This window comes from Rhea pennata, chromosome 1 (assembly GCF_028389875.1).
Source record: "Rhea pennata isolate bPtePen1 chromosome 1, bPtePen1.pri, whole genome shotgun sequence".
In the NCBI taxonomy this organism is placed as follows: Eukaryota; Metazoa; Chordata; class Aves; order Rheiformes; family Rheidae; genus Rhea; species Rhea pennata.
Window position 1 is genome coordinate 208,525,567 of NC_084663.1, and position 22,853 is coordinate 208,548,419.

At 42.7% G+C, this 22,853-nt stretch overlaps 1 protein-coding gene and 1 long non-coding RNA gene across 5 annotated transcripts in view; one reads left to right on the forward strand and one right to left on the reverse strand.

The window, feature by feature from the left end:
• Positions 1–2,202, reverse strand: part of RAB30 (RAB30, member RAS oncogene family) — a 49,385-nt gene extending 47,183 nt beyond the window's left edge. The window contains exon 1 of the mRNA XM_062567359.1: positions 2,079–2,202. The gene's annotated coding sequence lies outside the window, so the exon portion shown is untranslated. The remainder of the gene's footprint in view (positions 1–2,078) is intronic.
• A 555-nt stretch (positions 2,203–2,757) lies between these two features.
• Positions 2,758–7,880, forward strand: LOC134135673 (uncharacterized). Of its 4 annotated transcripts, none has more exons than XR_009957333.1 (3): positions 2,758–2,885; positions 3,797–3,978; positions 4,889–7,880. It is a non-coding gene; the product is annotated as an uncharacterized LOC134135673 (long non-coding RNA). The 4 variants fall into 4 exon arrangements; XR_009957331.1 differs by lacking the exon at positions 2,758–2,885 and having other exon boundaries at positions 3,043–3,978; positions 4,889–5,064; positions 6,846–7,880; XR_009957332.1 differs by lacking the exon at positions 2,758–2,885 and having other exon boundaries at positions 3,043–3,978.
• The last annotated feature ends 14,973 nt before the right edge of the window (positions 7,881–22,853 follow it).

Genomic DNA, 22,853 nt, shown 5'->3' on the forward strand with positions numbered 1-22,853 from the left:
TGGTTTTACAAATATCACAAATAATGCACTTTAAGAACAGGACTACTACAGGGAGACCAAGAGACCAGAGATCCGAATCAGACCAGAGATTGCAGCTCTGACTCCCCTTTGAGACTCCAGCCACTAATAAGACACTGAAAAAAGTAAAAGAACAGAGAAAATACCTAACACTACTTTCCTGGGATAGTCTCCCAGTCCCCAGCAACTGGCATCTTGGGGACTTCTTGAGTCAAGTCAAGAAATGCACATATTGAGATCTTTGCAGGATCATGACCTAAATAACTTGAGGGCAAGGGCCTGTGAGCTTGTCTTTGCCTTTTCACAGCAATCACTCATCTCCTGAGCTTCGAAGCTTTGGCCCATTTTTATGGGGTCTGTATTTCTGTTGCCGCAAGGCAAAACTTCACCTGGTGATTAGCATGGATTTCTGAGCTACATTTTTAATACACTTACTGCTGTACTATAATATAGCTTGAAAATGCTACCACACAGGACATTATTAGAAGTCTATCTAATCAACCAAATCCAGTAATTTGGAAGAATAATAAAACCAGCATAAACACCAATACCTACATGTAAATAAATACATACACTTAAAATCACTAAATATGAAGGCAGAACCAAACAGGGATATCACAAAAATTGTACCATTTTTCAAGTACAATCCTTCTGGCCATGGATTCCCTACTTGTTCGGCAAAACTTCTGTATTCATATTCCCCAGAATAATTCCCAGGCTTTTAAACTATCACTTTTATACTATCGTTTCATTTCCAGTGCCTTTGGTTCATAGCTAAGAATCACCGCTGTAAAACTTCACCTTTTGTAGCCAAGATGGGAAACCTTATATTAGGTTACTGGCTCCCTCCTTTGCAAAGTAAAAATAAAAGAGGAAAATGCCATTCCGGGATTTTTTTTTTTTTTTTTTTTTTTTTAAGAAAGACCAACCCAACAAAGGCATCTGCTGCATGCACTGTTTTTCTTCCCCTCTGAGTCAATAACAAAAGGGAAGGAAGGAAAAAGAATAGAAAAAAAAATAAAGGCTAGGAGGAGGTCTGGATGCAGAATGGCCACCCTTCAGGAATTTGCTGGCCAGAGGAGAGGATGTAAGCGGCCGGGCATCGCGCACCCGGACTCCCTGACCATTGTGCTGGTGTTTACAAACACTTTGATCCAAAGAAACAGGGAGCAGCATTGTCCACCCTGCACTCATGTCACCCGTCCCTCTGTGCGGCGATCCCAAGGAAACTCTGCCAGAGGACAAAACAGTGTCGGTTACACAAGAGAGGCGCAGAAGCAAATACGCAGCAGAGGGGGAGGAAAAAAAGAAAAACAAAAATCAGTTCGGCTGTAGGCTCTCCTCCTGCTCCCAGAGGAGGCTCCAAACCAGGCTTTGGGGCAGGTTAACTTTGAAGGGCGCTGGAAGATGCTGACAGCCAAGATGAGCAGGACTCTCCCACACGCATGCATTTACCTGCCACCGTCGCCAGCATCATCAAATTAGGTGCTTTGGAAGCACAAATAATTGCAGCAATAATACGGGGGGGGGGGGGGGGAGAGAAATCCTGAAGTTTTGCACAAAAGAAAGAAAAGATATATAGTATTTTGCACTGACATCTTTGCACTGTTCACTCGGGAGACCTGAAAAGCACCTGACAGAAACAAGAAACAGGAAAAACGAACTAAAGAAAGAAAGAAGGAAAGCAGTCACACCAACAAAACGCGAAGCTGCGCCGGCAGGACCGCGGAATTCCCGAAGAGCTCCTCCTAAAAGGACTTTTTAGCGCGGCTCCGCGGGCAGCAGCGAGCGCCGGGAGCCGCCGGCCGCCCGGGAGCGCGGAGCGGCGCGCTGCGGCCGCTCATCTCCGCCGCGCTTTCCTCTATTCCGTTATTATTATTATTATTATTATTGCTGTTACCGCTCCCGGCAGCGATGGCCGCACGGCGCGGCCCCGCGCACCAGCGCTTTACCTCCGCGGGGGAATACGCGGTACGCGCAAGCGAATTGGGGACAGAAAGAGCAAAAAATGATTAATTTTTTTTTTAATAGAGATAAATAAAGGAAAGCGCGGAACTCACCTGGCTTGGGATTTCCCCTCCCTCCCCACGACCATAAAACGAGGCGGGAGCCGGGGTGCAGCCAGCCGGCGGCGGGAGCAGGCTGGCAGCCGTGGGAGGGCGGCGGGGCGCGGGGCACCCCCCGGGGCCGGGGCCGGGAGCGGCGGGGCCGGGCCGGGCCGGGCCGGGCCGGGCCGGGCCGGGCCGGGCCGGGGCGCGGGCGGAGGCCGGTGCAGGGGCCGCCCCGCCGGGCCCGGCGCTGGCGGCGGCGGGAGGCGGCGCCCGCGGAACACAATGAATCGCGACGCGCCCCCGCTCCCTGCCCGCTCGGCAATGACATCACCTCTCGCGCCCGCCCGGGCGGGGCGAGCAGCCGCGCAGCCGCCTCCCCATTGGCTGGAGCCCGCCGGCACCGCTGCCTTCTGGGAGTTGTAGTTCCGCGCCCGCCAGCCGCCTGGCCTCACGGGCAGGCGGGGACTCCAAGTCCCGCGCTGCTCCGCGCTGCGCAGCCGCAAGGAGGAAGAGCGAGGAGGGGGTGGAGAGGGAGGTAGCGGCGGCGGCGCCATGTTGATGGCGTTGGCTGCTTTTAGCCCAGGGGGAGAGAGGAGGGAAGCGGGCTAAAGTGTTGGAAAAGGGGGATGAGTGGGGCACAGGTGTTCTTGCAGGGGCCGGAGGGCACAGGGGAAGGGGGCGAGCGAGGAGAGGGTGGCTGACGGGGCATCGGAAGACCTGTCGCGGCGGCCGGTTACTGCTGGCAGGGGGCGCAGCGCTGGGCCCGGCCCTTTCGCTCGCCCGCTTTGCGGGCCGGCGGGGAGCGGCGCCGCTGAGGTGGGTCCGTGGAAGCGGCGGCTGCGGCGTGGGCCGGGTGCCGCTGGGTTTGGGCAGGGCGCTGCGGCCCCTGGGGCGGTGTGGGGGACGTGGCCGCCGGGGGCAGGGGCAGGGGAGTGGGATTAGCCGCACTCCGTGATCTCAGGTGCAGGGCTGAAATCACGGCCTCGCCGTGCTGGGGCGGGAGAGGCCCTCGGCGGGGCGCAGGCCAGGACGCGCCCGTCTCACGAGGCCGGTGGGTGACTGTGCTGCCCGCTCTTGGGCCCTTTCAAGGGTTGTGGCTTGGGTCTGATGTTTGGTGGCGGCGCTGATGTTGCTCGCCGTCAGCATGTGTGGCTTCTTGTGCCCAGCAGGAGGAGCTTTGCTTCATCCTAGAGGCAGATCCTCTCAGTGTAGACTGTAATACTGTACACTCTAGAGGCTTAAACTAACGTCGAAGAAGCTGATGGGGTGAATGAGATGGTATAAGACCTTTCAGCATGGTGTGGAAGCAGCCAGGTTAACTTGCATCTGTATTTTCTTACCTGCGTTAGCTGTCTAGTGTTGGTATGGTTTAGCCTGCTGATCAGCTTTTAGATGCTCTCTTGGGTTCAGCAAGCCCTTGCACCCAGCATACCTTCTGGCTGGTTTGGAGGACAGAGGCTAGATTTTGAGCAGTGGGTTGTGATTTCTCAGACTGAACAGTCATGCCTGATCATACCAGGCTCCCTGCTGGGGAGTAGGAAATGATCCTTCTGTCAAACTGGAGATTAGTTAAATATCTGTTAATTTTTAGGAGCTTGGTGTTCCTTTGCTAGTCCTGAAATGATTTGTGGAGGATCTTAACTCAAAACTGGGAGGGAAGGCAGACATTGTTTGAAGGCTTGTATGGTTTGTGAAATAATGCGTGTGTAAAATAATACGGTTTCTAGTCACAGCAGATTCCTGTGAAATAAAGTGCTTTATTGCTTCAAGAAGATACTTCATTGAAAGGAGTTAAGAAGAGTTATATGGGCTTCCTGGAAATTCTGGCTAAAGCCACGTAGTGGTGGAGTAGCTTAGGAAAAGGGGGTTATAGCTTTATGTTTTTAAAATACTTTGGCTTTTCCTGGAGGTAAGTACAATGCATTTACTGCATAAATGCTATGCAAAGTACAATGCATAATGCTTTGCAGTAGTAGCGCAAAGGTGTAGTATCCTATTTGCTATGTGGTACGGTCACATGCTGGAGGGAGGCTGTCATGACAAATGGTTTTTGGTGCAATTATGAATAACTTAACCTAAGCCTTGTAGTCTCTTGAAACTACAGCAATACATTATATATTCAGTTCTTTCATTTCCTTAAATCCGGTTCTGTCCAGCATTTAAAAAAAAAAAAAAAAAAAAAAAAAAAAAAGAGGGGGGGAAGATCAATTCTCTGCCTTTCCCACTCATTCTCCCATAAAATGTCAGTTGTGTTGGGAGAGGAGCTGCACCTTACATAGCTGCCCTTCTCTCCCTGCCCAAGTTTGTCCAATTTCGCTAAATTCATTGCTAGAGAAAAGGAGGAGAGAGAGAACATAATAAACTTTTGCTCATAAAACTTTCAGTGATAATTGCACAAATTTTGAATAATTTTGGATTACCAAATATATATAGCTTTTGGATTACCAAATATATATAGCCTTATTTGTTTCTTTTCTTACTCTGTGTTCCTGTTGTGGATGAATTATCTTCTGGATTAGTGGGGGTTTTTGGGGTTTTTTTTTTGTTTTTTTTTTGGGGGGGGGGGGGGGGCAAGGTGAGGGCAGCCATTTTAGACTTTAAGCCTGTGCTTATATTAGTGCAGCTGCTCATTGAATAAGGATGGTAAGTATTGTGATGGTGTAATTGAGGGGGGTTCTCTAACTGGAAAAAAAGAATACTAGATTTTTATGCAAGTCAAGTCAACTGACCTTATGACTGTTTACATTTTTAGTTAAATTACTTTAGTAACAATTTGTTTCACATGCATTGATTTTCCCCCCTCCTCACCTCTTTCACAGTGGTGCTTCTCTGGGGAAAAGGCATGGAAACATTGTTTTACAAGTACAGTTCTTTCAATGCTTCAGTATTTCTTCAGTCTTTCAGATGTTTCTTCATCTGAAGATACTGCTGATACCATAATTGCTATAGCCCGTTGAAATGTGGAAATAAGGAATTGACTTAAGCAACTGCCCAGGTGAATGCCTAAGGCAAGAGACAAGTATGGTAGAATTCTGCGTGTTTTATAGGTCACTTTCATCAGTTCAGGGGTGCCTAATATTTGTCAGTGTGTGGATTTTGCTTGTAGATTACAACTTGTCAGAGGTTCTAACGATGAAGCCTGTGTCACATGTCTGAAACCTGCATATTCTTATCACACTGTTCATTTAGAAAGTGCTAATGTCAAAGTCTCTTTTGTGACCCGACAGGTCTTAATTGCAAGATCCGTAACGGGCACACAAACAGGCTGCAGACTGTGGAAATACCCGTTGTTTCAACACTTTATATAAAAGGCTTAAAGTGACACGAAGGCTGCCTTTGGCATTTCTTAAATACGTAGGTGGAGTCTGTTTTAATGCCATCTGTGAAAACTTAATCCACCCGATGGTCGTGAGGCTACTATGCTGTTGCATTTGTTTGTACTTGGACTTAGCATCCTATGCTGCAGATCCTGCAGATTGTCTTTGCTACTAAAGTGATTTTAGCCATGTGGGTCTTGGGTAAGCAGCCACCCAGTGTCCTGCAAGCCCCAGAAGAGGTTGGATGCTCCTGCAGGAGGGATAGGGAGGATGAGGATATGTAAAAACATGTAGCTACTCTGTTTGTCTTCTCAAATTGCTTAGTCGAGGTCATATGTAGGAATCTGGCTTCATCTCTCAGCTTTCATTCTGACAAGTTACTTCTTTTTATGGAAACTTCAGGGGGTTAGCTGCTATAAATTCAGCCTTTACTAGATAATTATTAAAAACAGGTCTGCAGACTGGATGAGAAATACATGTTTGAGGTTAAACATACACAAAATAAGAAAGGTTGAACCTTTTACCTTCACCTGAACTGTGAATTAGGCTGTATCATAATGTAATTTTAAGTGTTTGATACCACAATATCAACATCCATGTCAGTGCACCACAGCAAAACTGCTGTCAAAATGGTGATTTCAGAGTTCCTGCATATTAATTGTCAGTCCTTATGTAAATTCTTGCTACATAAGTTAGCTGGAGTGAAAATTTGTGTGCACTCAAAAAGTGGAGGATTGTTGTTAAAGACTTGATGATGCTGACTGACTTGAACTGTGCTAGTCTTGGCACATAAAATACCATAAAATGCAGTTTTCTAAGTTACTCAGCCATGAAACTTTGTAAGAGCTGCCCATACTTTCTTGGTAAGGGTATGGACTGGGAAAGAAAAGTGAGAGTTGAGAAACTTACAGACCATTGCCTTTTAGAGCCTGTAATGAGGGAAAGGGGCAGATTATTTAGCTTTCAAATTTCTGCTCTGGTTTTAGAAGCTGAAGAAACTGCTCTTAAGGCTTTTGATATATAATGGCTCCACATGGCTTCAGGATGGTTTCCTGAAGAGTTATTGGGGCTGCAAAGTAACTGAGTCAATTCAGCATGAGATAAGTACTTTTATATACTACATGAATACTTTCATATGGTGTTATTGTTTCCCAGTATCTTAATGATAGCAATATAGAAAGAAAAGTATGTTTTTAAGTACCTTACTGTCTACTCTGTTCTTAAGGAGAAAGTTTGGAAAAATACAGGTAAGAGAAAAAGGCTTCTATCTTCCTTCTTAGTTCTTTGACTTTGGGAAATTCTAGTGAGGCAAATGTTTAAACCAGTTTCTAGAACATAGGATTCCAGGGTAGCTGAAAGCTTACATAGAGTTTCTCTGAAATAATTGTAGTAACTGATGAAAACAAGATACTAACAGTTACATGTTTGTTCTTTCTCTCTCCCCTTCTCTCTCTTTCAGCACAAGAACAGTGCTTTAACAACTGTGAAGAGCTTTAAGTAGCATGGACATGTTCTCTAACTGAAACATGGCAGCACTTCAATAGCAGTTATATAACAGGAAAGGAGGTGCAAGCTGCTGCAAGTCCCTGGATTCATAGGAACTGGTTTCTGAAAGAACTGATTTTTATCACAGATAAAAACTCAGATTCTTTCAGAATTTTTAACTCCTGTTGACTTCAGATGAGACCTAATGGCAGTACTGAATCAGGAAATTACTTCTATCCTGGGCACTGGGGAAGGGGATCCAAATAGGAGATTTATAAATGCTATTCACTGTGATGGGCCTGGGGGAAAACAGGCCATCCAAATGTAAGAGATTGCAGATGTGAAACTTGCTCCTGGGAAAAGCACACTAGTATTGCCCAGAACTGGCTAAACAGAAGAAACTTTGGAAATTGTGTGTGTTGTGCTGCTCCTTCTTGTTAGGTATGGATGTATTTATTCAGGTAGGATGGTCTAAAGTGACCATTGAAAACTAGGATCATAGGCAAAAGAGTTTCCCATTTCTGATGAGAGTATATGTTCATCCATGCAGTTCAGAACCACCAGAGCAGCATCAGGCTTGAACAAATATGATAATACTGCCTGCTTAAAATAATAGCCTGGCTTGGTCCACCTGACTCCTGCTGAGCTAACTGACTTACTGCGAAGCACTGTACTGAAGACTTCCCCACCCTGAACTGCTGGAGAATTTGACACACAAATGCAACTTAGGGTTCAGTGCAGGGTGTAAATCCTGTGGTTGCCAGCATTTTAATATATTCAAAGATGGACCTTGCAGTTAATCTGGGAAAAGATGAGAATGTGCTGAATGTGTGTGGTGTGCACTTCAGTACATAACTCACAGTTAAACTAATGGATTGCACTAAGTTGAGTATTGTGATGAGGTAACACTAGGTGTGGACCCCTCTCCACACCACTAATCTTGGATGGATCTATTTTTGTATGTGTTCAAGTAAACTTGAGCTGGTAGCTGGCAGTGTTTTTCTGGCAAGCCAGTCTGCATGTCTGTGCCAGGGAGATGAGACAAGCTGTGATCTGAGAAATTCTCAAGCATAGTACCAACTCTTGAAAAAAAAATTTTTTTGAGTCACAGTAAACTAAAAGCCCACTAAAAATACTTTTTTAGCAAGAAATAATTGTAAAAACACAAAGGATGTTGTGATAAGATAATGAGAGAGTTACTGCAATCTTGAAACACTGTTCCTCATCCCTGATGAGGAACACCCCCTAAAATAGCAGGGGGGGGGGGAGGAAGAGCAGAGGGCAAAGTGAAAGCCATAACCAAGGATAACAATGCAATGTTACAGCTATTTTCCATCAAATTGTGCACCATTATGTATTTCTAAGGAAATCCTGCAACTATGTGGATAGGCTGGGCTGCCTGACTCTACATACTAGTGCTCAGCTTCTCTGGGGAATCAAGTTGCAGTGACACAAAATTATATGTTGCTTTCTATATGATTCAGCTTAAAATACAAGCTTTTGGAGTGTGAGTACATAAACAATAGCACACAGAGCATTCCTTCACAGAAGCCATTTAATTTAGGGTAAGCAAACACTGCACTAAAGGGATTAAAACAAAAACAAAAAAAAAAAAAAAAAACAAAAAAAAACTTGGTTGGGTCATCTCAATCTGCTAATGTACCTGATTATTTTTAATTTGCTTTTGCCATTTTTCTTCAAATAATCTCTGGAAAATGGGGAACAACAGTAAGCATCTCAAGTCCCTGGCCAAATTTCCACTGACGTGGTTTCATTTGCTTCATTCTGTCAAGTAATTTACATGTAGTGTCCTAAGGATATAATTTAGTGGAGTGCTAGTAAGAAGCTAACCTGTATGTCTTGGCTTCAGTCCACATAGGTCAGATTTATGTAAGCCACTGAGTTCAGTGGCTACTCTTAAAAGTCCCTGGTTTCCTATTACGCTATCCCAGGGAAGAGATAGTGTCCTGCTGTTCTTGCAAAGACTTTAAAAAGGGTACTTTTGCTTCTCACGTATTACATGACGCAGAATCTTCTGTATCTTACTGTTATGTGTATACGAGACTTGGGGCTCCTAAAGTGAAAGGGGTAGGCTTTCAATGAGTGACAGGTCTGGCACGCTCCAATATAAGACGGATTCTTAAAACTAATGTAGATAAATTAAGCTGACCTCTAAACTACCTTGCTCATAGCACAACTGGTTCCCTATTCTCAGATTTTGGTTTTGGCCATACTGGAGTTGTTTTGTATCCAGTATGGCATGCATTCTTGGAGAAATGCTACCTGAGACCTCTGCTTTGAGCTCACAGGGAATGTAGTTTCACAACATGGAGGCTTTGAATCAGAATCGTAGAATCACGTTGGAAGGGACCTCTGGAGATCATCTAATCCAACCTCCCTGCTCAAGCAGGGTCACCTAGAGCACGTTAGACAGGGTTGTATCCAGGCGGGCCTTGAAGATCTCCAGAGAAGGAGACTCCACAACCTCTCTGGGCAACCTGGTCCAGGGCTCCGTCACTCTCACAGGGAAGAAATTCCCCCTCATGATCAGGCGGAACTTCCTGTGCTTCAATTTCTGCCCGTTGCCTCTTGTCCTGTCACATGGGACAACTGAAAAGAGTTTTTCCATGTCCCCTTGACACCCTCCCTTCAGGTACTTGTCCACATTGATAAGATCCCCCCTCAGCCTTCTCTTCCCCAGGCTGAAGAGGCCCAGCTCTCGCAGCCGTTCCTCATAGGGCAGATGCTCCAGCCCTCTGATCATCCTTGTAGCCCTATGCTGGACTCTTTCCAGTAGCTCCATGTCTTTCTTGTCCTGGGGAGCCCAGAACTTGACTCAGGACTCGAGATGAGGCCTCCCCAGGGCTGCGTAGAGGGGCAGGATCACCTCCCTCCACCTGCTGGCAACACTCTTCCCAATGCACCCCAGGATACCACTGGCTTTCCTGGCCACAAGGGCACATTGCTGGCTCATGGTCAACTTGTCATCCACCAGCAGTCCCAGGTCCTTCTCTGCAGAGCTGAGTAGTGGTATTGCTAGTATAAAGCAGTCGTTAGCTACTCTCTGCCACTTGCACGCCTGTGCCCTGGCAGACAGCTATCATAGCAAGCTATCAAAGCTGCATAGCAAGCTATCAGCTTGTTAATCTGGGTGTGATGCACCCCACCCTGTCCTGTGTATGTTTTTCTTTACCCCTAGGGTGGAAGTGGAGGAAGTTTGTATTTGTGTGAGTTTTTAAAACTTGGATCAGATCAGATTTAGAGCACTTTTAAGACAGCAATAAAACCAGGTGGCAAGTATACAGCTGAAGTCAGGTAGTGTTTAGGCTTTGTTGCTGTGGCCTGTGTTTCATTAAACTGCATCGAAGGATGCTGGGGAGGAGAAGCAGCAGTATTTCCATTGTGCACATGCATATTAAGTATGTTTTTTTCTGCTTTGTAGGTCTCTGACCCAGCCATGTGTTACACTGTGTGTAGCTTTCTGATCATGCAATTGTGGTGTTAGAAAGCCTGTAAACAGCATTGGTGATTGCTAGATGTAGTTAAGACAAATCACAACAGGAGAAGAGAGCTAGAGTAAGATGTGGAGAAGTTTTTTTCCATGTTTCTGTCTTTTAGGACTATTAGAGTCCTGATTTGTTATAATTATGGAATTGTAAATTGCCCCAACACACCTGGCCAAATGCATCTTTTATATTTAATTGAAGAATAGATCTGCAAGAAGAGAATTAGATGTTGAGCTATATCGTAAATGATGGATGAAAGGCATAATCTCAACTTTGTCAACATTTTTGGACTCTTCCTGATACAACTGAAGGCAGATTCCCTACTATGAACTTTTTTGTAATGCAAATATGATTTGTTGCCTCTGTTCTGATAGTAGTGTATGTTTTCCTGCTGTTCCAGAGTGAAATGTGCAGTGATTTCACTGTAATTGCTCTGGTTTAGCAGATTTCACATAAAATAATAATTGAGTCCCCTAAGAATTTGATCATTACTGTTGTTAACCTTTCTAGAAAACAAAGGAGCAGAAGTAGAGGCAGATGCAATCCTCAGGTGAATTGGAGGGAGGATGTTGTGCAGCCATGTGGGTACATCTCACATGGGATGAAGGACAATGTATGCTTTACTATTTCATATTAGTGAAGTCTGTTAACCCTCCTACAAATCCCTGCCAATTAGAGCTCCTTTCATCATCAGGGTAAATTGTGAATGGAGCAGCTACCCAATGTTACCTCCTGGAAACAAGCGGATGAAGAAGGGAAATTTTAGTAGCTACTCTGGTCCAGTGAAAGTGAACAAATTTGGTTATTCCCCTCACTGAGAACTAAAAGAATCAAGCCCTGAAAAGCCTAGTTTGTTGCCACCTGGGATGGAGTATCTGTTCCCTCTTGAGAACAGATGGAAAGTGACAATTAGTTCCAGACAAATACAGTTTACATCTGAATCATTTTGTGTGAAAACTTCTAATCTTGCTTTTTTTCCCTAGCTCTCATCCATGAAGAGGTTGTAGGTTAGCCTTGTTGGGAACAGATTGGCATGTGGCATGCTTGGCCATGGAAGCAGGTGTATGTGGGGTCTCAAATTCCCAGCAGCACTGTCTTAAGCATTATTGCTCTTCAGAATGGATAGCATTGCCGGCATTTATTCTGAGTGAAGTTACAGCCTCCTTTACATAGGTTTTATCCAGAATACCCCAACCCTTTGCTTTAGTCAGTTCTCTGACTGACTGATAAATTTAGGCACAAATCATGACACGAGAGCCTTGGTTTGGAATAGGCCTGCTTTTTTGTAATAGTCATACTCTCTGGCATGGGTATATCTGCGTATTACGGTGCAATCAATTTGGCAAATATTCGTTCCTCTTCAAGCAACCACGCAGCTGAATAATCTGTATACTATGCTTATACTGTACATGCACAACCTGTAGGTATTCTGCACTTCTCTAAGGCACAATGGGATGGCTACCCTCGTCTTGAATTTAATGCCCAGCAGCCATGCAGTGATGCAGCTGTGAATGTACAGCATTATTTTACTCATGTCCATCAGCCATGCATGGAATTTGGTTTTGTCACCATTCTATTTCTTGACAACAAGTACTTGAAGGGAGGGTGTCAAGGAGGTGAGAACAAACTCTTTTCAGTTGTTCCATGTGACAGGACAAGAGGCAATGGGCAGAAATTGAAGCACAGGAAGTTCCGCCTGACCATGAGGGGGAATTTCTTCCCTGTGAGAGTGACGGAGCCCTGGACCAGGTTGCCCAGAGAGGTTGTGGAGTCTCCTTCTCTGGAGAAATTCAAGGCCCGCCTGGATGCAACCCTGTCTAACATACTCAGGGTGACCCTGCTTGAGCAGGGGGATTGGACTAGATGATCTCCAGAGGTCCCTTCCAACCTTACTGATTCTATGATTCTATGATAATGCATAAGTGTTAAGGTAGGTTTTGTGCCAACATACAGGTTGGGCAGACATGGGCATTTCTGTCCCCATGCCTTCTGTGTCTCCCTTCCAGAAACTCATGCCCTTCCAATTTGGGAACAACTTTTAATAGATAGGGGCCTTTAGCACAAGCTGTTAGCCTTTAGTGGTAGGGGGCATTAATGTGTCTTGGCATGCCATCAGATGAAGCTTGTTCTTAGCTGACTGGAGAGAGCTGCTGTGCCTTAAGTAGTTCATAACAGAGATGTGCCCAAGATGTCTTGTGTGTGACCTCTACTAAATTTGACCAAGCGCTTTGTCTTTATCTTCTGTCTAGAGGCAGTGTGATCAAATATTCTCCCTTTGCCCTACAGTGGTAGTCATGCAAGTTATTAGGGTTTTGAAATCCTTTGTTAAAAAAGGAGACTATGATGAGCTCAGAAACAAAGGTGGCTCTGCACTTCCTTTGAAGAGTCCTGCAGGTCAGGTATTGAAAGAAGAAACAGATTTGACCATTTTTAGTAGATGTTTCAGCTAAATAATCCTTAGAGAAGCCCTCTGTATTCTATGCAAGTTATAATCATTTTCATTTCTCCATTTTCTACATACACACTATGTTCATTTTTATGCAAAGGCATATAAATGATATTTCTTAGTAAGCATTTCTCTTTCATATTTTTTATTACAGCCGCATGTATCCACATGAGATAAGTGAGGAATATTTGAATAACAAATGCTAAAATTAGGTCACAAATCACAAGAGTTACTTCAGAGGATCTGGGTCCCATTCTGTCACATTTAGTGGGCAAATTGTTTACACCTCTCAGGACTGTTTTGCTCTGGGTGACATCTGTGACTTTCTAGCTGCTGTGTTGTTGACATCAACAGTTTTATTCTACTTTGGCATCTTCTTTCTCTGGGGACAAAAATCTTTCTTCTGCTTCTCATTAAAGCTCTGAAAAAGATAGATCTAATAACACTTAAGAGGTAGATGAAAAGTGCTTTCCGTGTGCCAAGTTTTGTATTTTGAATCTTTTCATTTAAAAAATGTAAAGTAGCACCTTTCATTTCTTAAACTGATGATACCTGGGATAAGGATGAGTTTATTTCCCCGAGGTTAAATAGACCTCTTCAGCCACTTGTTTCAAATACTTCATTTACAGGAAGACAAATACAGTTGCTCTAATGTCCAGAGGCATAACACATCCACTCCAAATACTTAGTATTTTCTGTAGTGCTCAGTCACTTGGAATCATTTCCTTGCTATTTTCCAGGAGACAGTGATTCTTGCCTGATATTTGCTTGGCTGCTTTTCTCTACATGGACTGTGAGCATTGTAATTGGCTATATATTTTAAAGCTAGTTTCACACTTGGTCATCAGTGGCAGTTTATTGAGATTTAGATACTCCTTTTCCCAAGCTTTGCTGGGGCAGCCTTTGATGAACAGGCTCTGGGTGGGGTTTCTTTAATTCATAAGCTGTGTAATTATTTCAGCTTTAACTTTTAGATGGCTGATTTTTCTGTTGTCTTGGAATGTGGTACTAAAATCCATTGTTCGATCAAAATTCTGGCTTAGGGCTAAAGATGTACCATCTTAGTACCTAAGATGGCAGAAACTTAAATTTTCAACCACCTGGTAAGACAAAATACCATTTTGCAAATGTCAGGTGAAGACACGTGACCCCAACATTGCTAGAAACCAACCAGACACCAGCACTGAAATGCAGCAGTGAAAAAAATCATTTTTTCAGCAGGTCAGGGAAACCCAGCCCTTCTTATGATATGCTGTGCCTAAAGTGTTCTGCCTAAAACTTGTCATCCCTTGGAATGTTGACAACACTTAAAGAGGAAATTCAAACAATTACATTACATCTGTAGGGTGTCACCATTTTAACACACTAGGGAGTTAGTAGACTACCACTTTTTTAAGGGTTAGCTTGGAAGGAGTTTCTTTCCTTACATATAAAATGTAATTTTTTCAACCTTCCTGTAATACCAATTTTAACTACTAGGTTAGCCATTTTCATCCATGCTTTGGGGCATCACTGAAAATGTTTCTTTTGCTTTTCTACATCCAAGACATAAAGGAGCTTTGTGTGTGTGTTTTTTTTTTTCTTTTTTTTTTTTACAATCAAATTCATGAGAGGGAGTCTTGATTATTATTCAAGATAGGAACATGAGACTTTATTTTTTTAATAAAATGAATGCATGCACTAGCTTATAGAGTCAATGATCAGGCAGGGATTGTGGTTTACTAGCAGATCTATTTTGTTTACAACAGAGAGAATATGTATCACATTACTGGTCATAAATCTTCTCCCCCTAGGGATGTGGCCGTAAGTTGGAACCTGAGGGTGCCAGGGAGGGCCAGCTGCAGCGCGGGTGAGGGACCGCAGGGTTACCCCGCGGGGCGCAGGACGCAGAGCACACGCGATGCCCTGTAGTGCCGACGGGCAGCGAGATGGTGTGAGCGCCTCCATTGCCTCCACCACTCGCTTCGCATCTCTGATCGAATAATTCTGTGCATCCAGATACCACACGGTGCTGCCAAATGCATGTAGGAAGTATCGGGCTATGGCAGCTTTGAAATTAGAGACGCTGCTGTAACTGATGCGGCTCCTCTACTGTATTTGTGGGCATCTACCAGCAGAGGGTGGCTACCGGAGTGTTTCAACATTGCTTTAAAACATTTTTCACTTCATAGTGAGTGTAACAGCCTTAGTGCCTTTTTTTTTTTTTTCCCTAATCCTCCAGTTACCTTTATTTAGGGAATTACAAATATGCAACAAAGTTTTTACCTAAGCTTTTTATCATCTTGCTTTGTGTGTCTGTGGTTCTTCCAGCTGAGAATAGCCAAACATTATACATATACATACAGGAGCCTGCTCCTAAACATTATTTGTGCATGTATAATTACTCTCATGTGGAGTCCCACTATCTTCCACAGTTAATCACTAGACAGTTAATTATGTGAGTAGCTATTATACAGGAATGGGCTCAATTCTCATGCTTGTGTGAAACTAATTTGTCTCTTGAGATGCTTGTTCCTTTCTATTGACTACAGAGGGAGAAAAGGCCAGACTGGTTCAAAATTATTCTTCTAATCGATACACCTACCTTAGATAAATTTTGCCTGTTGTGTCTATAGGCTAATGTTACTAATATTGGGTAACACCTTGCCTAATTTTTAAAAGCCTAGAGGTACTCATCAGATTTTATGTGATCTGATTTCATATCCAGTGGCATGAAGTATGATAGTTACTCATGTAATTACTAGGGAGTCATTAACTTTTCTGGAATCAGTGGATCCATATGGGAATAATAGCACATGTATAAGTGTAGTTCAGGCTGTTGTTGACTGAAGATCTGTTAGGAAGCAATACACAGTAAAAGGTAGTAGTAAGTGATGATGGAAAATTTATCATGTTCATGAATCGTGGTTCATATTCTGTGTTAATGTCCTGCAGACAACTTTCCTACACAGTATTTAGGTGTTTTTAAAGGGTTTGAACAAAGCTTTGAAAATATCTATTCTTGATTTCAGTTGATTTATCAGTCAGCTGGAGTGAAGGAGCTCAAAGTTCAAATCAGGCTGTAGTCAGCTGTAGAGAGCAGATTTGGTGAGTCACAAAATCTCTAAAGTAATTTCACTTACTTAAAAGGCAAGACCTGTATTTTTGAAACTGAATTCCTGTTTAAAGTGCTTTAAATTTAAAAAGCTGGATCCTAGCAGTTCTCACTTTAAAACTGTCTCAGAAGCATAGCCTCTCTTGGAGCAGGCAACATTCTGTCAGCCTGCAGGAAAAGAGCAAACTAGTGACCAGCTCAAGCAAAATACTGAAGATTTACAAGGCATCTTCCACAACGGCTACAAAGAGATAATATCTCTCTGTCTTCCACAAAGCACAGGGAATACCAAAAACAAGAGTAAGGTTTGCATCCACCTCTTCTGCAGGGGTCAAGCCTTTGGAACCAGCTTCCAAAACTATGTCCGCAGTACAAGGATGTTTGATGTATTAGAACACAGAGAAACGCCACAAGAATGATTAAAGGATTAGAGAAACGGGGTCAGGAGGATAAGACAAGGTTATAGCAGACACGGGGGTGTATCCATGACACCAGCATATGCTGTGGCTCATCCACAACAGGTTTTCAATCCACGCAAACAGTACAGAAGGATCTGCAGGAGTTTGTGTGCTCAGCCCTTGAGCTCTGTTCAGGGTTACTAACAGAGAAAGTCTTGTCTGTGATTCCTGGCTGTAAGGACTTGTTAGGATACCTATCGTCTTTCAGGTTATGGAAATGACCTATGATTTCTAAAATAGCCTCTTCCTGTTTGCGATACTTCAGTGAAATATTGAGTCATCTCTAACCCTTTAGCCTTCCCTGTGCAAGCTCTTTCTCATTTGCTGTCTGTCCCTTAAAATTTGAATTGATGAAAGTGGACAAAGATTTCCCACCACCACCAGCACAGGAACTAGTCTGAATTTTTTTTCACTTTTGGATGAGTTACTGCCTTTTCTTGAGGAAATGTTTTTTGAGTTACACCACTGATGTTTTGAATTGTAGTAAAAAAATTAGCTTTATGCAGTTTGGGCTAAATTAATGATTTTTTTGACTATTTGATTTTTCCTAAAGTAAATTGAAGTATGTCAGTGTTTTAGCCTTAACCCCTTTCATTGAGGAGACAAATTCTGTTTTGCTTTTTTTTTCATATGATGACAGTCCAACCTATGCAGCTAGATTAATTGTGAGAAGGTCATGTTCTAGCCTCAGCTTGGTAAGAATGTTCTTTGGCTTCATTAAACAGGGCCAAACTATAAGGAAACTCTGTCCTAAAACTGTATTGCAGATCTGTAGATAATAAGACCAAATTTGTTCAGATCTATGAAATTACATCCATTGATGACCTTATCTTAGAATCTAGTTCAATTGGTTTTGGTTCCACCTACTAAACTGGTGAGTTTTATTATTGCTTGCCATCCTAAAGTCTACTTGCCTATGAAAACCTGCTTCACAGATCACAGTCCCCATAAAGATTTTTTTCTGCCCTTTGTGCAAACCCTTCTGGATTTTGTAGGACTTGCAGTAATTTGTTTGTATGCCCTGATTTTATGTTCGAAGTGTCATGGCTGCAAACACTCCTGTCCTCAGCTTTTCCAGCAAGTTGTAGGCAGCTTCCCAGTTAGCTTACTGACTTGAAGTGGTATCTTACTCACAAAAAAAATATGTATATATATTGTTTTGTGTTGTGTGAGAAGGCACCTAACTCTTCTCCTGTAGTGTACTGAGCCCCGGTGCCTAAGAGGAAGTTCTAGATTCAGCTGGAAGATGGAGATTTGCAATGCTCCACCAGATTATGTTTCACAGCCCTTTTCACTGAGCTCCTAATCCCCTTGAAATCTCAGCAGTAAGGCATCTGACCCTTTGAAGGCTGAGATGGAGAAGGTTTCTGAAAACAGGACATAAATTCTTTAATCAGGCTTTCACAGTTGGAAATTTTAGCTTTTGTTCACAAAATATAGCATGGGTTAAAATAAAACAGGTTGGATGTTCTCATTTCTTATTCAGAATGGCTCAATTTATTTTAATTTCACCTCTGAAAATATAGTGTCTGGCTGCAAGCTGCATTTACAGTGGTTATGCAGCCTGATGGGTGTGTTGACAAATAGCTGAAGACCACAGAACTATGTTATTCCTTTGTGCCAGAAAGATGTTCCTGTTCATCTCTTGGACAGTGTCATAATTCACTTAGTGGTCTTAGCCCTTATGTCGCAGCTGCTTGAAGCTGATAATGTATGACCTCATGAATATTCTAGATGTTAGTTGTATAGTCATCATGCCTTCCTAGAGGCAAGTCTTTTTGGACATATCTCACAAAGAAAGACATTGGAAATTTTGGACATTATCTCACAAAAACAGAACAAGAAAAGTGACATCAATAGGAAAAAAGAGCCAACAATTTTCCAAATTTGAACTACATTGCCTTTGCATACTGAAAATTTAAAATTCCTTTGACTAGTTGTGGAAGTTTTCAAAATCTTTGACAAGGAAAATATGGATGTGACATGTTGTTTTCTCTTATGGAACATTTTAATGGCTACACTCAACTTTCCCAGTAGGCTCTTACTTTCTTAGAGCAGGAATTTGTCCCCACTTACTTGATTTGGAGGAACTTGCTGCCAAAGTCAACAAGGAAGGATTTGACTGTATGGACTTTAGCAACAGGGAAATTGTGACATGACTACAGAGAATGTGTGCAGGGAGGAGGGGCTATTTCTGTTTCAAAAAGCAATTTCTTATTGGCAAAACAAGTTCCACTCTTTCCTGCAGATGTCTTGTCTCTGTCTTGCAGCAATGCTAAGATGTTTCTTCTCGTCAGAAGCCAAAGACAAGAGATTTACTGTAGTAATTATATCTATACACATGCTATTTTAACGCTATTGCTATTAACAGAATGATTATTCTGTTTAGCTGAACTAAGGCAAATTTTTAAAACTAGCCAGGACTGTAATAATTAGAAGTCTTTGCAGTTATTAGAGGTTGTTTTTCTGCTGAGTTCACACACATGCTGCAGAGTCTAAGACAAAGGAAGGAAGCACGCATTGGTACAAAAGCACACTAAAATATCACTCATTACCCTTCTGCTAACTGGTCATGGGTGATTGGGGCCAGGCATGTCTGTTTTCCAAGAGAAGAGAAGTCACTGGCACAAAACCTGCATGTACAGAAAATAATATTTTTTATACTCAAAAATCTGTGCTAAAGCAATGGAGGTGCTAAGCAGCACACAGAGCAGTCATATCTTTTGGAAATGTACACTCAAGAGCCCAGGAGTCCAAAATCTGTCTTAAAGCAGTGGTGAAGCTGGTAGGCAAATTCTCTTCCTCTCTCCTTGCTTTTACTTGGAACACTATGACCAAAATTAATAATTCACCATGTCTTTGCACGCCTGAACATTCACTCATGCATAAAGAAAAAAACTTGGAAGAATTTTGAAAGCACCGTGGTAACTGGGACAAAAAACTTGTTTAGCTATGAGTGGAATGTGCTCTTAAAAATGCAAAATAGCCTTAAAAAATCCCCCCAAACCTCCTCAAAAAAGTGTTTTTAGGTCAAAAGCTAACAAGATGAGCTATGAGCTCTTACTATTTCCCATATTCTTCATAGTAAAGATCTGGCGTTTTAAAAATACTGAGAACATGACAGCGATTGACAAATAAAGACTAGATGTTGAGGAGATACTGTGCTGAATAAATTTTATTTTTTTCTATAAGACACAGCTGATATTGATGTAGGTCTTGCATTTGCAATCTCAACCAGAAAAACAAGATAAGTTTTCTCTACAAAGACCTTTACACGCCTTGCTTTTCACACTTGTGCAAGCACACCTAAATGGGCCATATGCCTTAGGGAAAGAGATTCTAAGAAATTAAACAACTCTCTGCATTTCTTGTGTTCAGCTTTGTTTCGGTGAAAGCACGTCTCTTATTTTTAGTGTGTGTGCAGTATGTGTGAGACCATGTTTCCACTGTTATTGTTACTGGATCTGAGCACTACCGGTTCACCAAACACAGAGGTCCGGCTCCAGTTAGGTGGGGGGCACATGACTGCATTTCTGTTGAATTACTCAGAGCCTGTGGTACGGACTTTATAGCTGGTAGAGGATAGGTGATGCCTGCTGTGACATAAAGCGACAATGGCACAGAGAGACAGAAGCTGTAATCGCATTAAGCATGCCAGCACAAAATTAAACCAGCAAAACTTTTGAAGAAATTTTAGCTGGCAGCGCAAGTTAAAGCTGGGTGTGCATAGCAGGTTATGGCATAGCTATTCTGATACCAAGGACTCCAGTGTGGGATTTACTGTGTCATCAAGCCACAGTCAGAGAGAAGGAGGGTGAACTGTATCTTTTATAGTTGCTAAAGATGGAAAACACTCTGTTGCTGGTATGCTCTGCTCAGTGAAAAGGCCAGTGCTATTTCAAAACTGCTGTTGGAGATGATTCAACCACCATTTGCATGTTACATCTCTGAGAAGATTCTGTGTTACTGCATAAAGTAAGGGGAAAAAGCACAATGGCAAATTGATAACATACACTGACGGTGAGATTTAAGGGAGATGCACGTGCGTTTGTTTAACTGCATTTCATTGAGCTAAGCCAGGTTACAGTTACTGTTTGCTTGGATCATTTAAGGGGCCTAAGACCTAAACATACTCTTAATATCATACAGCCACTTCTGGTAGTCTCCCAGTGGCATGTTAACGATGTTAATAAAATCTGCTAGCTAAATACTAGCTGGGTTTTTCTGGTTAAAATAAAACTCGTCTTCATTAAATTTTAAGATAAAAAAATCTGCCTTTCACTAGGTTCTCTGGTTTTCTGCTGTATTAATTTGATGACTGGATAATTTAAATCAGTAATTTATTGACCTACCTGAAATCGCAGCCTGAACTGTATAGAATGTAGCGTATTGCTTTGTTTCTCAATTCGTTCGGTGAAATTGTAAGTGAATTGAGTAAGTAACATATTTTATGAGATTTACGTTCGAGCACTCACCAGTTTTATGCAACCCATACATGGGATACAAGACCCATTTACTTCCTCAGATTGCAACACGGGTCCCAACTCCGGAGGGTGCGAAATCGCCAGCCTCGTGTTGCGCCTGTTTCCAAATGACTCCCAGCGTCCCTGACACAACACAGACCGTACCATCGACAGCACGGGCAAAGGTAACAGCTGTCTTGCAGTGTTGAGAATGCAGCTGTTTGTCAATTATAGATATATTAGATATAGATATATTGCTTGCCTGCCTTTATTCGCTTGCATAAATCAACGGAAGACGTAGAAATGCCAAATGTGCCTACAGCAGATGCCTTTGGCGATATAGAGCCAGTTTGAAACAAGGCAAAGTAGGTGGCTATGTAAGAGCAGCTGACTTCTGCAGGGCAAACCAGCCATGGCTGTTGGACCTACTTTTGCAGCCTGGAGAGGTGGGACATGTTTTGTTCATTTTTGCTCGTTTTATAGATTGTGTTCCTTTAAAAGGCTGTGGTTTGGCAGCAGGGAGGAAGACTGCCTCCTTGTCCTGTCTCAGATGCTGCAGCCCCAGGTGGACCTGTCGACGCAGGACAACAAGCCTTTCTGTGGAGCAAGTAAGCATGATGGGTTGGTTGAACCATCTTAAGTGTAGGGACAGAGAGAGGCCTTGTCGAGGAGCCTGCTTTAAGAGCAGAAACAAGGAGGTTTTCTGAGAAAAGCAGGGAGCAGTGAGACACCTGGCCTGGAAGATAGGAGAAAGGGAAAGCTGGGCTGTGCGGAGTTTGTTGTAACCTAGGAAAGTAGTAAAGAGTTGCTCAGATGAGAGCAAGTCTGAAAGAAAGGACCTAAAAGGAAAGGGCCTAAAGGACAGAGAGAGAGGGAAGAGTCATTTACCAACTTCCTGTTTTGCCTCACTTCAAGCGTTTTCTATTAAAAAATGTTCTCATTTATGTTCTAATAAAACCTATTTTCTCAAATTGAATGCTTTGTATTTGGGGAAATTCACTGTAAAGAAGAACCGGAGGTACCTCAAAGCTCTGCCAATTTCTACCATAGTGCTAATAGCATTACATATGCTGTTACCTCCAAAATGACTTTGCCTGCCTTCAGCTGTTTTACAGGGATTATAGCGTGAATCCCTTAGTTACTTTCTGATAGCAGCGTTCCACTCCTCGCGCTTTGTGTATTGATTTGCACATTTATAAAGCAAATTGCAAAACATAGTGATTTGAATTTAAACGCATTGCTGAACTTTGGCCCGTAGGCGTCAGGTTGCAGTTACGATCATTCGCATTGCCACGTGCCAGGTACAGAGGTAAAGACCAATATAAGGGCAAGGCAAAGGAAAAACAGACTCAGAGAGCACCTCAGAGCTAAGTAGTGTTACCAGGCTATATTCATCAGTCTGATTTTTGCCCTTTCAAAGGTTTTTGTCTTTGTAAAGTGCATCGCATGGGGCCCTTTATTAGAGATGCAGAGCTTGAACAAAGCACTTACTGGTTCCCGTATGCTTCTTAATGTGGTAGTGCGTAATTTGTGCAGTGTTTCCAAAAGCATGACTTGAGACAAACAGCTACATGGGTACTTCCTTATTCCTGTGACAGAGGAAAGAAGAAGCAAGAATTCTGCTAACAAGAAGAAAAAACAGTCACAAATAATCTAAAAAAGATTTTATTTGAGCAGGAAATAATGTTCCTGTTTATTGTTAAAGTCCACTGCAGTCTGGCAACACAGCAGCAGCTTTTGAAATACCAATATTCTAGAGATGTTTTCAGTAGCAATGTATATATACACACATACACACGCACACACACACACACACATATATATTTATATATATGGAATATCTAGGGTACATTTTATTTTGGGGATGGATTCTGGCACCCTTGATAGTGTTATGGAGCACTGAAGTGCTTAATCTGACACAGAAATACATTCTGCTGACCATTTGTCTAAATAAATTAAAAGTAATGCCAAAGTACCTAAACACTATATCATCTCAAATAAATCGTACTCTAAGC